This window comes from Macaca mulatta, chromosome 16 (assembly GCF_049350105.2).
Source record: "Macaca mulatta isolate MMU2019108-1 chromosome 16, T2T-MMU8v2.0, whole genome shotgun sequence".
In the NCBI taxonomy this organism is placed as follows: Eukaryota; Metazoa; Chordata; class Mammalia; order Primates; family Cercopithecidae; genus Macaca; species Macaca mulatta.
The window spans coordinates 88,448,059-88,460,081 of NC_133421.1; the positions used below are offsets into that span (position 1 = coordinate 88,448,059).

The 12,023-nt window shown below is 45.2% G+C and overlaps 1 protein-coding gene and 1 long non-coding RNA gene across 5 annotated transcripts in view; both read right to left on the bottom strand.

The window, feature by feature from the left end:
• Nucleotides 1-12,023, bottom strand: part of CYTH1 (cytohesin 1) — a 106,127-nt gene that overhangs the window by 88,611 nt on the left and 5,493 nt on the right.
• LOC144336012 (uncharacterized) lies at nucleotides 2,576-7,957 on the bottom strand. Its single transcript, XR_013407404.1, has 2 exons — nucleotides 6,756-7,957; nucleotides 2,576-4,883 (listed from the first exon to the last, which is right to left on the bottom strand). It is a non-coding gene; the product is annotated as an uncharacterized LOC144336012 (long non-coding RNA).

The window sequence follows — 12,023 nt, forward strand, 5'->3', positions numbered from 1 at the left end:
GACTTTGGCCAGGCACGGTGGCTCACGCCTATAATCCTAGCACTTTGGGAGGAAAAGGCGGGTGGATCACCTAAGGTCAGGGGTTCGAGACCAGCCTGTCCAATGTGGTGAAACCCTGTCTCTACTAAAAATACAAAATTAGCCAGGAATGGTGGCACATGCCTGTAATCCCAGCTACTTGGGAGGCTGAGGCAGGAGAATCGCTTAAACCTAGGAGGTAGAGGTTGCAGTGAGCTGAGATCGTACCACTGCATTCCAGCCTGGGTGACAGAGTGAGACTCCATCTCCAAAAAAAAAAAAAAAAAAAAAGTAATGCCATTCTGGAGGAGATAAAGTAAAAAAAAAAAGTAATCCTCATTCTAGAGGACATAAGCATGAAGTGGGCTATTCAGAAGTCCAAGAGGGTTTCAATGCCAAGCAAGACAACTGGCGAGCCCTCAAAAGCTGTATCTGACTCTATTGTCAGGTTGCTGTCCTGACTAAAGAATGATGGTCCCTCAGAAGACAAAAACCAAGAGGTGTCACAGCACAAGACAATAGTGTTTCCAGGGGTCCCTGGATGTGCTCCCCAAGAACCAGAGTCCACAGTTGAGCTGAGAGCAGGCAAATGATCACAAGTTGATTTTTTAAAAATCCTGCAAGAGCATGAATAAACTGGCATAAATCCAAGTCCCAAAGTCTATTTTTGAACCTGCAAAGCTAGAGGATCTTGTCTTGAGATCCTTGGTGACCCTACCACAGTACTCATGTTCCAATGAGGCCCTGTCAAAAACCAGCCTTAGGCTGTGGACGGTGGCTCACACCTGTAATCCCAGCACTTTGGGAGGTGGGAGGATCGTCGGAGCCCAGGAGTTTGAGACCAGCCTGGGCAACATAGTGAGACCCCATCTCTACAGGAAAAAAAAAAAAAAAAGCCAGCCCCTCCTCTAGCAGGAGACAAAGCTTCCAAGTCAAGGCTTCGGGCAGGAAGACTCTGGGAGATGCTCTGTAACTCCTTGGAAGAAACGCCATTCTGCTAGTGTTCTCCTGTCTCACTGTTAAACGAGTTCTTTCAGCAGCCTTTTTATTTAGTCATAAAGGGCAGAAGGGCAAAGAGAAGCCATGAAAAGGCCCCTGGAAATGGCTGAGAGACAAGCTCAGTAAGATTTGTTAACCTTTACCTGGTTACCTGGATTTCTCATAAACTCTAGTGGCCCAACCACAAAACATGTTCTGGTTCCAGGGAATCATCAAAGGCCAGGCTGCGTAATTCTTGTCGCCACAAAGTCAAACCCAGTTTACCACAGTCCCTGGGAGGAAACAGCAGCCCCTAAAATGAATGCTACCCGGAGGATTAGGGAAAAAAATACTGCCTTTACTGCATGAACCTACAAACTCCTCAAATTTCAACCCTAAGATTAACAATGGCTCTTTCAACGTAAATGTGTGTAACAACCAGCAACACAGGCTTAACCAAAACTCTCTACAAACTATATCAAGATATAAAACGCTGTATCCCACTCCCAGGAGAAAGAAAGTTTAGAAAGTACATAAATTCATCTCTGAGAGGTCTGAGAAAAGCAAAAAAAACAAAGAAAATACACAAATAGCATATAAGGTATGTAAAAGTGCAAGGACATAAAAATGAGGAGGGGGTGTGAATGAGCAGCCAGTATAGAAAAAGCCCATTCAAAGCACGGTCTTTGCATGGAGCCTGAGAAATGCAGCTTGCGGTGCCAGCTCAGCCACTCATCAGCTATGTCCCTTTAGAATCTCTCTACGTCTCCATTTCCTCACCTATAAAATCAGTACATTATTTGTTCCCACCCACAGGGTAACTGTGAGGATTAAAGAAGAACTTACGAAAAATGTTCAGCAATGAACTTGATGTGCAGCAAGCCGTGAACTCCTAGTGTGGGAATAGTGAAAGCAGTGACACCTACTCTGGCATGTTCCCATCTCATTTCATCCCAGGAGGTAACTGCCTGGGTAGACCCCAAAGTCTAGGTTGTAATCCCTACTTCTTTTGGGATGTTATAAACCCATAAAATAAATATTTCAATTCTAATTCTAAAAATCTTTTTAGAATTTAATTTCCTCCATGCTTTGTCACTGCAGTCTGGACACAGAGAAATCGTAGAAGTCTTTGTCAAAGTTAGAGAACAAGTTGAAGAAGTCTCCATCTTCAATAAATTAGTAAAAGTCAATGTAGTCTGTAATCCGGTAGTCTGTAATCCCAGCACTTTGGGAGTCCGAGATGGGAAGACTGCTTAAGGCCAGGAATTCAATACCGGCCTGGTCAACATAGTAAGACCCCATGTCTAAATTTTTTAAAACAATTTTTTTTAAGTACGTCTCACTCAGAACACAGTGAAAGCTGAAAGTCCCCAGGCTCCCATAGCATTTGTTGGTATTTCCACCATAGCAAATTTCCATGTGAACCGCCCTACACTGTGAGCTTCTGGAAAGCAGGGCCTGTATCTTAAAATTCTTCACAGCCTGAGCATCAAGCAAATACCCTGACACAAATAATTTAAAAGGTCTGAACAAATGGATGAATAGATGAACCAAGGGGTGGTTGGATAGACGGAAAACAATTTAAATGGCAAGAAACAGAAAAGGATCTAGTGTTTTTTTCAAGCCTGAATGACTGGAGTGACAAGTAAACGGTGATAAAAGTTCAAAAACTCAGGGAGGTCTAGAGGAAACACCAGAATAAAAGGGCCAGGAGCAAGCCTTGGACACGCTGAATCTCGGACAACGATGGAATATCCATGGGGAATGAGCAGGAAGCACCTGAAAATGCCAGAATAGAGCTAAAATTCAAATTCTCTTAATTTCAATCATTAGGGCTGTTGGAAATAATATTTCAGGGAATTAGAGAACACAAAAGAAAGTAACTTAAGTTAAACAGGTTTCAAAAACACATATAGTCTGCAGCTGCTGTGTACAGAAGCCAGAACAGACAAAATGAAATGTGAGACCGATCATCCTGGAGCTTTACAACACAGCACATATGAATGCTTTCATTGAAGACTCGCTCAGAATCATCGCCCAAAGGTATAAAAAAGAGTCTATAAATAGTCTTAATATCCCCCAGGTAAAAACAAAAAGCTCTCCACTCTGCATCAACTTTCAGCTCCTGCCCTTTCTCGCTTTCCATTTACCATCTAGTTACCCGAAGAGTTATATACTTCTGCCTTCAAAGTCTCCCTTTCAGATCTCTTCCTCTACCCAGCCCTTCAGTGGTGGTATTCCAAGACAACATCCTTGCACTTCTCAATCAGCCTGCAGCATCACCCACTCCCTGGGTTCCACTCCCACTCATGCATTGATCACCTCTGGAGTTCCAGGTCCAAATTCAGCTATCGAAATGGGTCTCTCAAAGTGGACACTGTAAAAGTACCACAAAACTCGACAGAATACGCCCAAAACCGAAGCCTGTTCTGAGTATGGAAACTCTCCAAGCAGTCATCCAGACAGAAACCTGGCACTCACTTTCGTCGCTCTGTCTCCCTTGTCTCCTTTCAATGCTGTCCCTCGCAAACACTGGCAACCAAATCCATCAATTTCATGTCCTTCACCGGTCCTGTATTTATTGTCTCCTACCTCCTACTCCCACAGCCTGAATTCAAGCCCTCATCACCTAGCTCACCTATCTCCATAAGTTCCTTAAGGGTCTCTCCACTGCCAATCTGAGCCACACTAAGTCAGAAGAATCTTTCTAAAATGCAATATAATGCTCTGCTTTTCCCTCTCCTTTCCTCCACCTGCTTCCTTTCTCCCTCCCTTCCCCTCTTGGCAAAAATAGAAAATAAAAATTAAAAAAAGACAGGCACAGTGGCTCACACCAGCACCTTGGGAGATGGAGGTTGTCAAATCACTTGAGGCCAGGAAATCAAGACCAGCCTGGCCAACATGGCAAAACCCCGTTTCTACTAAAAATACAAAAATTAGCCGGGTGTGGTGGCATGTGCCTGTAATCCCAGCTACTCAGGAGGTTGAGGCACGAAAATCACTTGAACCCAGGAGGCGGAAGTTGCAGTGAGCTGAGATCACGCCAGTGAACTCCAGCCTGGGCAACACAGCAAGACTATGTCTCAAAACAAAAAGCAAAATAATCATCATAAAATACCCTGGTTTAAACCCTATCATAGCTCCATGTCCCAGAGAATAAGTCCCGGGTAACAACACATACTGAAGCCCCCCATAACTATCCCCCATTTCTTCGAACCCTGCCTCTGGCCTCCTCCCTCTGCTCAGAGCCTGCTCTCCAGGCACAAAGAACCACTTGTAGCTCCCCAAGTGGCCAAACTGCTTCACACCTCCTGTCCTCTCATTCTCTTTGCTTGATACATATTTCTCTGCAATGTTTTCCTACTTGGCACTAACTCATCTTTCACAATCCAGCCCAAGGGCCAGCTCCTCTACAAACTCCCCTGGCCAGTCCAGTGTCATCCCAACGCCAGTGGAACTGGCACTGCTCTCCTTGGTTTACCTACGTTTTTCATGCACACACCTGCCACATCTACCGTAACATGCTCCTTCACAGCTTGCTGCCATATTTGTCTCCTCCTTCTAGACTCAAAGCATCGGTGACAACAGGGACTACATAGTATGAAATGATCACTCATGCTTGTTGATTGAATAAACAATTACAAACTGCTCATAGAAACAAACCTGTGAGCCGATGCGGTGGCTCACACCTGTAATTCCGACACTTTGGGAGGCCGAGGCAGGTGGATCCCGAGGTCAGGAGTTCGAAACCAGTGTGGCCAACATGGTGAAACCCCGTCTCTACTAAAAATACAAAAATTGGCCAGGTGCGGTGGCTCATGCCTGTAATCCCAGCACTTTGGGGGGCCGAGGTGGGCGGATTACAAGGTCAGGAGATAGATACCATCCTGGCCAACATGGTGAAACCCCATCTGTACTAAACATACAAAACTTAGCCGGGCTTGGTGGCACGTACCTGTAATCCCAGTTACTTGGGAGGCTGAGGCAGGAGAATCGTTTGAGCCAGGGAGTCAGAGGTTGCAGTGAGCCGAGATCGCACCACTGCACTCCAACCTGGCGACAGAGCAAGACTTTGTCTCAAAAAAAAAAAAAAAGAAAAAAAAGAAAAATACAAAAATTAGCCAAGCATGGTGGTGGGTTTCTATAGTCCCAACTGCTTGGGAGGCTGAGGCAGGAGAATTGCTTAAACCCCGGATGTGGAGGATGCAGTGAGCTGAAATCGTGCCACTGCACTCCAGCCTGGGCAACAAGAGCGAAACTCCATCTCAAAAAAAAAAAAAAAAGGAAAAAAAAAACACAAATCTGTGACATTACTAGACAATAGGTGTTTGTTTTGTTTTTGTTTTTTTGAGACAGAGTCTCACTGTTGCCCAGGCTGGAGTGCAGTGGTGCGACCTCGGCTCACTGCAATCTCCACTTCCCGGGTTCAAGCGACTCTCCTGGCTCAGCCTCCCAAGTAGCTGAGACTACAGACGTGCACTACCACGCCTGGCTAGTTTTTATATTTTTAGTAGAGACGGGGTTTCACCATGTTGGCTGGATGGTCTCCATCTCTTGACTTCATGATCCTCCTGCCTTGGCCTGGGATTACAGGCGTGAGCCACAGCGCCCGACCGAAAATAGGCTTTTTTAATAGCCTTATGCCAATTCCATCATTCATACCTAACACTACTAATTACAACATAGATTTAACAATGCCAGGTAAGGGCATGCTTCTGAAACAGAAGCCTTGAAGACTCAAGAAAAGGTAGAAAATGGCCAAGAGCAGGAGCTCACACCTGTAATCCCAGCACTTTGGGAGGCCAAGGCAGGCAGATTGTTTGAGCTCAGAGGTTCAAGACCAGCATGGCCAACATGGTGAAACACTGAGTCTCCTAAAAATACAAAAACTGGCCAGGTGCAGTAGCTCACATCAGTAATCCCAGCACTTTGGGAGGCCAAGGTGGGCAGATCACATGAGGCCAGGAGTTTGAGACCAGCCTGCCCAACATGGCAAAATCCCATCTCTACTAAAAATACATAAATTAGCCAGGCGTGGTGGTGTCCACCTATAATTCCAGCTACTCAGGAGGCTGAGGCAGGTGAACTGCCTGAACCCGGGAGGCAGGTTACAGTTAGCGAAGATCACGACACTGCACTCCAGCCTGGGCAACAGAGCAAGGCCCCGTCTGAAAAATAAAATAAAATAAAAATACAAAAATTAGCCAGGTGCAGTGGCGCATGCCTGTAATCCCAGCTACTCAGGTGGATGAAGCATGAGAAATGCCTGAACCCAGGAGGCAGAGGTTGCAGTGAGCCGAGATCACACCACTGCCCTCCAACCGGGATGACAGAGCAAGACCGTCTCAAAGAAAAAAAATGGCTGGGTACAGTGGCTCACACCTGTAATCCTAGCACTTTGGGAGGCCAAGGCAGGCAGATCATGAGGTCAGGGGATAAGACACCATCCCGGCCAACATGGTGAAACCCTGTCCCTACTAATCATACAAAAATTAGCTGGGCGTGGTGGCATGCGCCTGTAGTCCCAGCTACTCGGGAGACTGAGGCAGGAGAATGGCTTGAACCAGGGAGTTGGAGGTTGCAGTAAGCCAAGATTGCGCCACTGCACTCCAGCCTGGCGACAGAACAAGACTCCATCTCAAAAAAAAAAAAAAAAGAAAAGAAAAGAAAAGGTGCGGCCAGGCGCGGTGGCTCAAGCCTGTAATCCCAGCACTTTGGGAGGCCGAGACGGGCGGATCACGAGGTCAGGAGATCGAGACCATCCTGGCTAACACGGTGAAACCCCGTCTCTACTAAAAAATACAAAAAACTAGCCGGGCGAGGTGGTGGGCGCCTGTAGTCCCGGCTACTCGGGAGGCTGAGGCAGGAGAATGGCGTAAAAACCCGGGAGGTGGAGCTTGCAGTGAGCTGAGATCTGGCCACTGCACTCCACCCTGGGCGACATAGCGAGACTCCGTCTCAAAAAAAAAAAAAAAAAGAAAAGGTGGAAAATATAAAAAGACTTGGATAAGGAAGGTATTATCCTGGCCCTTGTTATAAAATTCAGTCACTAAAGAAAGCAGCTAATAACCATCTCATTACCATAAAAGCAGAAATATACAATGTCACGCTATCCCGGATAACGACCAGTCATAGAAATCCCCTACATACCCTTCACTGCTTTTGTGTTTTTCTGAAGTTAATGCAAACAGAGAAGCAAAACAACATTAGCAGCAGTTTCAGAGGATGTGGGATTCACTTCTTGATCATTTCTAAATAATTTTCCACCTCCTCCATGCCTCTATTATTGCAACTGAAACTAAATTGCAACAATACTTAGAGACAATCAAGAAGTAGTGTGGCAATGGAGCAAATGAACAGGTTCAGGCAAATTACTTTTCTTTAGAAGCCCACTCTGAAGACTTTCATCTTGGAGAAGAGAGCAGGAAAGGGGTGGAACAATAACAGGAAAGCAGACTCAACCGGCTACACGGCTCTCAAGCTGAAGTCTCCCAACCATCCAGCACAAAACGCAGAGGGATGTTTCATCCCTCCTGCTCCAAATGACCTATGATGTGTGCCCCCATACTTGAAATAAGAAGGCAATCTCCTAATTCTTACTATAGAGTAAGTGTCCTAACTGACTTGTCAATGCAAGAAATATAGAAGAAAAAAATCTGTTCGACGAAATCTCTTTTGATTAACCCACGGAATATTTAGAAAGGAGTAGGTATGATCCGTAAGATTCCAGAAACTTAACTGTTTTGTTTTGTTTCATTTTTGTTTTTTGAGATGGAGTGTCACTCTGTCGCCAGGCTGGAGTGCAGTGGCGTGATCTCGGCTCACTACGACCTCCGCCTCCCAGGTTCAAGCGATTCTCCTGCCTCAGCCTCCCGAGTAGCTGGGACTACAGGCACGTACCACCACGCCCAGCTGATTTTTGTACTTTTATTAGAGACAGGGTTTCACCATGTTGGCCAGGATGGTCTCGATCTCTTGACCTCGTAATCCGCCCGCCTCGGCCTCCCAAAGTGCTGGGATTACAGGTGTGAGCCACTGCATCTGGCCTGTTTTGTTTTTAAGACATAGTCTCACTCTGTTGCCCAGGCAGGAGTGCAGTGGCATGATCTCAGCTCACTGCAACCTCTGCCTCCCAGGTTCAAGTGATTCTAGTGACTCAGCCTCCTGAGTAGCTGGGATTACAGGCGAGCACCACCATGCCCGGCTAATTTTTTGTTTTGTTTTGTATTTTAGTAGAGATGGGGTTTCACCATGTTGCCCAAGCTGCTCTTGAACTCCTGAGCTTAAGCGATCTGCCCACCTCGACCTCCCAAAGTGCTGGGATTACAAGCATGAGCCACCATGCCCAGCCCGAAACTGAATGGTTTATCATTAAAACCCAGACCAATAACATCTATTTAATTCACAGCAAGGTATGGTGGCTCATGCCTGTAATCCTAGCACTTTAGGAAGCCAAGGCAGGAGAATCACTTGAGGCCAGGAGTTCAAGACCAGCCTGGAACATAGTGAGACCCTGCTCTATTTAATTAAAAGAAAAATTATAGTTTCGAAAAAAAAAAAAATCTATCGGCCAGGAGCAGTGGCTCACACCTGTAATCCCAGCACTTTGGGAGGCGGAGGCAGGCAGATCACCTGACGTTAGGAGTTTGAGGCCAGCCTTACCAACATGGTGAAACCACATCTCTACTAAAAATAAAAAAATCAGCAGGGCACGGGTAATTCCAGCTACTCAAGAGGCTGAAGCACAAGAATTGCTTGAACCCAGGAGGTGGAGCTTGCAGTGAGCCGAGATTGTGCCACTGCACTCCAGCCTGGGCAACAGAGCAAGACTCCATCTCAAAAAAAGAAAAAAAAGAAAATTAAATTTTAAAAATATCTATTTAATTCACAATTTCTCCTCGTAAGGAAACATTTTGTAGTTGGCCAGAAGACAATATATGGGTTGAGAGATCGTCCATCTTTGAAAGAAAAATTAAAAGAAAGGTAAACGACTGTTGGAGTTAGCCAAAATCTAAACTAGACCCCAGTCAAAACTGATATACATTTTCCCCATGCTTAAAACATCAGAATGACAAAAACCTGTAAATCACCTTATTTGATAGAAAAGAGTTAACCTCAGTTAAGTAAATAAATCATCATTCCTTATGACATAGCCAGTTCATAATACACAAATATGCAAAAAAAAAATTTCAATCTAGCTAGTAATCAGTAGATTTAATGAGTCACCATTTGTAACTACCAAATTCAGTTTGTTTGTTTTTAAAAAAAAAAAACCCTTGAAACCTGTTGATCCTCACTGGGGGCACATTTGCACTGTTCCAAGTGCGTGTACTGATACATTGCTAAGAACAGAGTAAACTGGTACAGCCCTTTTGGAAAAAGTTGGTACCAGACATCAAGAATTCCAAAAATGTTTATACTCTCTGACATGTTCATGTCACCCTGAGAATATATCTTAAAGACCACAAAGTGTGTATAATTATGGCAACCTTATGTTCCAGATTTTCTAAGAAAGTGTTCACTGCAAATAATTGTGTTCTTTTCAATAAAGGCACATCAGTAAGTTAGTAACTAAGATTGAGAACAACGGAAGTCATCCATATCACACAAAAACAAAGAAAATGGGTTCTGCATGGGGTCAAACATGTATAGAAGTGTTCTGGTTTCTGTTTGAAATGGAGAGTTGAGGAAAAAACTCAAACTCACCATATATTAACTTTTTACGAGATGGAACTTGGTTCAATCCATTATTCCCTCCACAGCTGCTGAGCTGCCTCTGTAGCATCCCAGGCACCATGCCCGTTCTGGAGACATGGTGATGAAAAGGCAAATCTTTCTTAAATGCAACAGGCTCCTCTCCGCAGCCCACAGCAGCACCCAGACATGCCACTGCCCAGACTTTATTTTTCTTGTTGAATCTTTTCACCACCCACACACAGGTCTCCATGGTACAGTATGATAGCTCTTCCTATAATTCCAACATAAATCCTCCTTTTATCCAGTCTTTGGTCACAAACTGTAATACATACATGTGAAATGTTCCCAAATTTCCCATGGTACACACTCAAGAGTATGCCTGTGATAAAACTCCTTTCCATTAAAACACAGAAGAAACTACTCTCTTTTCTTATCAAACCCCCGAAGTACCTACCAGAGCATTCGGTATGGGAAATCGGGTTAGAACTGCCATGAGGCACTGCTCCCTCAGACAGCCCGCCATCTGTGGCTGGCGTAACGGCCCTCGACTTGCTCCTGCTTTTCCCTCTGTGCCACTAGGCACCCACCCCTGCAGTGACCCCAGCTCCCGAGGCATCACACCATCCACAGACCACAGGGTTAGTCCTCCTGAGGTCCCCCTGTGCGTTATGACACCACACCTACCACACCTAACCTGGCACAGAAACCAGGCTGAACACCCTGACAGCCTCCAGTGGCCCATGAGGCTTGAGGGGAACGATGAGGGTAGGGGAAGGGGAGAGATGGACAGAAGTTACTGATTAAAAGTGATCTTGAAAGCCTCGGGTGCTAGGGGTCTTTTTTCTTTTTACCCCTGCCCTGAGTATTCCCTCATATCCTTCCCTCAAAGGCCAAAGCCAGAGACAGTAGATATGTTTTTATGCAATTGCACCTCAATGCTTCCTGAAATATGCGAATGAACAATTTTCTTGAATGTCTTACCCCACCACTCTTCCTCTACACAGAAAGTGAAACCTACTGTTTTTAACTCTTGCTGAAAACACTGATATTTTAACTTAAAATTAGTTCTATCTTTCTTGCTTTAGATAATGAATTAGTTCCACCTTTCCTGCTTTAGATGATGAATCTGGGAACTCAATATAAAAATTACATCAAAGGCAAATAAAAAGTAAGGTATTTCAGAAGCTGAATAAGTAAAGGACATTTGCAGACCTCTCTTCCTTTTCATTTGAAAACTCACCTAAAAATTATTTTTAAATTCTTTGTTGACAACTTCCCTAATTGAAGCTAACTTCTTGAAAGGAACAAAAATAAGACATGCATTTGCTATAATGAACATGCTAGACTCCGGCAACTTTCATTTTAAATGTTTATATAGAAATTATGCTTAGGCCGGGCGCGGTGGCTCAAGCCTGTAATCCCAGCACTTTGGGAGGCCGAGGCGGGCGGATCACAAGGTCAGGAGATCGAGACCACAGTGAAACCCCGTCTCTACTAAAAATACAAAAAATTAGCCGGGCGCGGTGGTGGGTGCCTGTAGTCCCAGCTACTCAGGAGGCTGAGGCAGGAGAATGGCGTGAACCCAGGAGGCGGAGCTTGCAGTGAGCCGAGATCGCGCCACTGCACTCCAGCCTGGGCAACAGCGTGAGACTCCATCTCAAAAAAAAAAAAAAAAAAAAAAAGAAATTATGCTTAAAGGCTGGGCGCAGTGGCTCATGCCTGTAATCCCAGCACTTTGGGAGGCTGAGGTGGGCAGATCATCTGAGGTCAGCAGTTTCAGACCAGCCTGGCCAACATGTAGGCCCTGTCTCTACTAAAAATACAAAAATTAGCCGGGTGTGGTGGCACACGCCTGTAATCCCAGCCACTTGGGAAGCTGAGACAGGAGAATCACATGAACCCAGGAGGCAGAAGTTGCAGTGAGCTGAGATCATGCCACTGCACTCCAGCCTGGGCAACAGAGTAAGACTCTGTCTCAACAACAACAAAAAAAGAAATTATGCTTAAAAAGGAAGTCCATAAATGAATCACGGCAACTGCAGTCATTAGCCCCAAAATGATGACCATTACAGAGCAGCAGGATGAACATACTCTCTGGAAAATCCCTCAAATACCCCCTTAAAGTGCATTATATGTGGCTTTCTGTTTACAACCCTGAACATTATTACACAGAAATATATACCGGTAACAGCACATACAAGCCAGGCGCAGTGGCTCACACCTGTAATCCTGGCACTTTGGGAGGCTGAGGTGGGCAGATCACTTGAGGCGAGGAGTTCGAGAACAGCCTGGCCAACACGGTGAAACCCCACCTCTACTAAAAATACAAA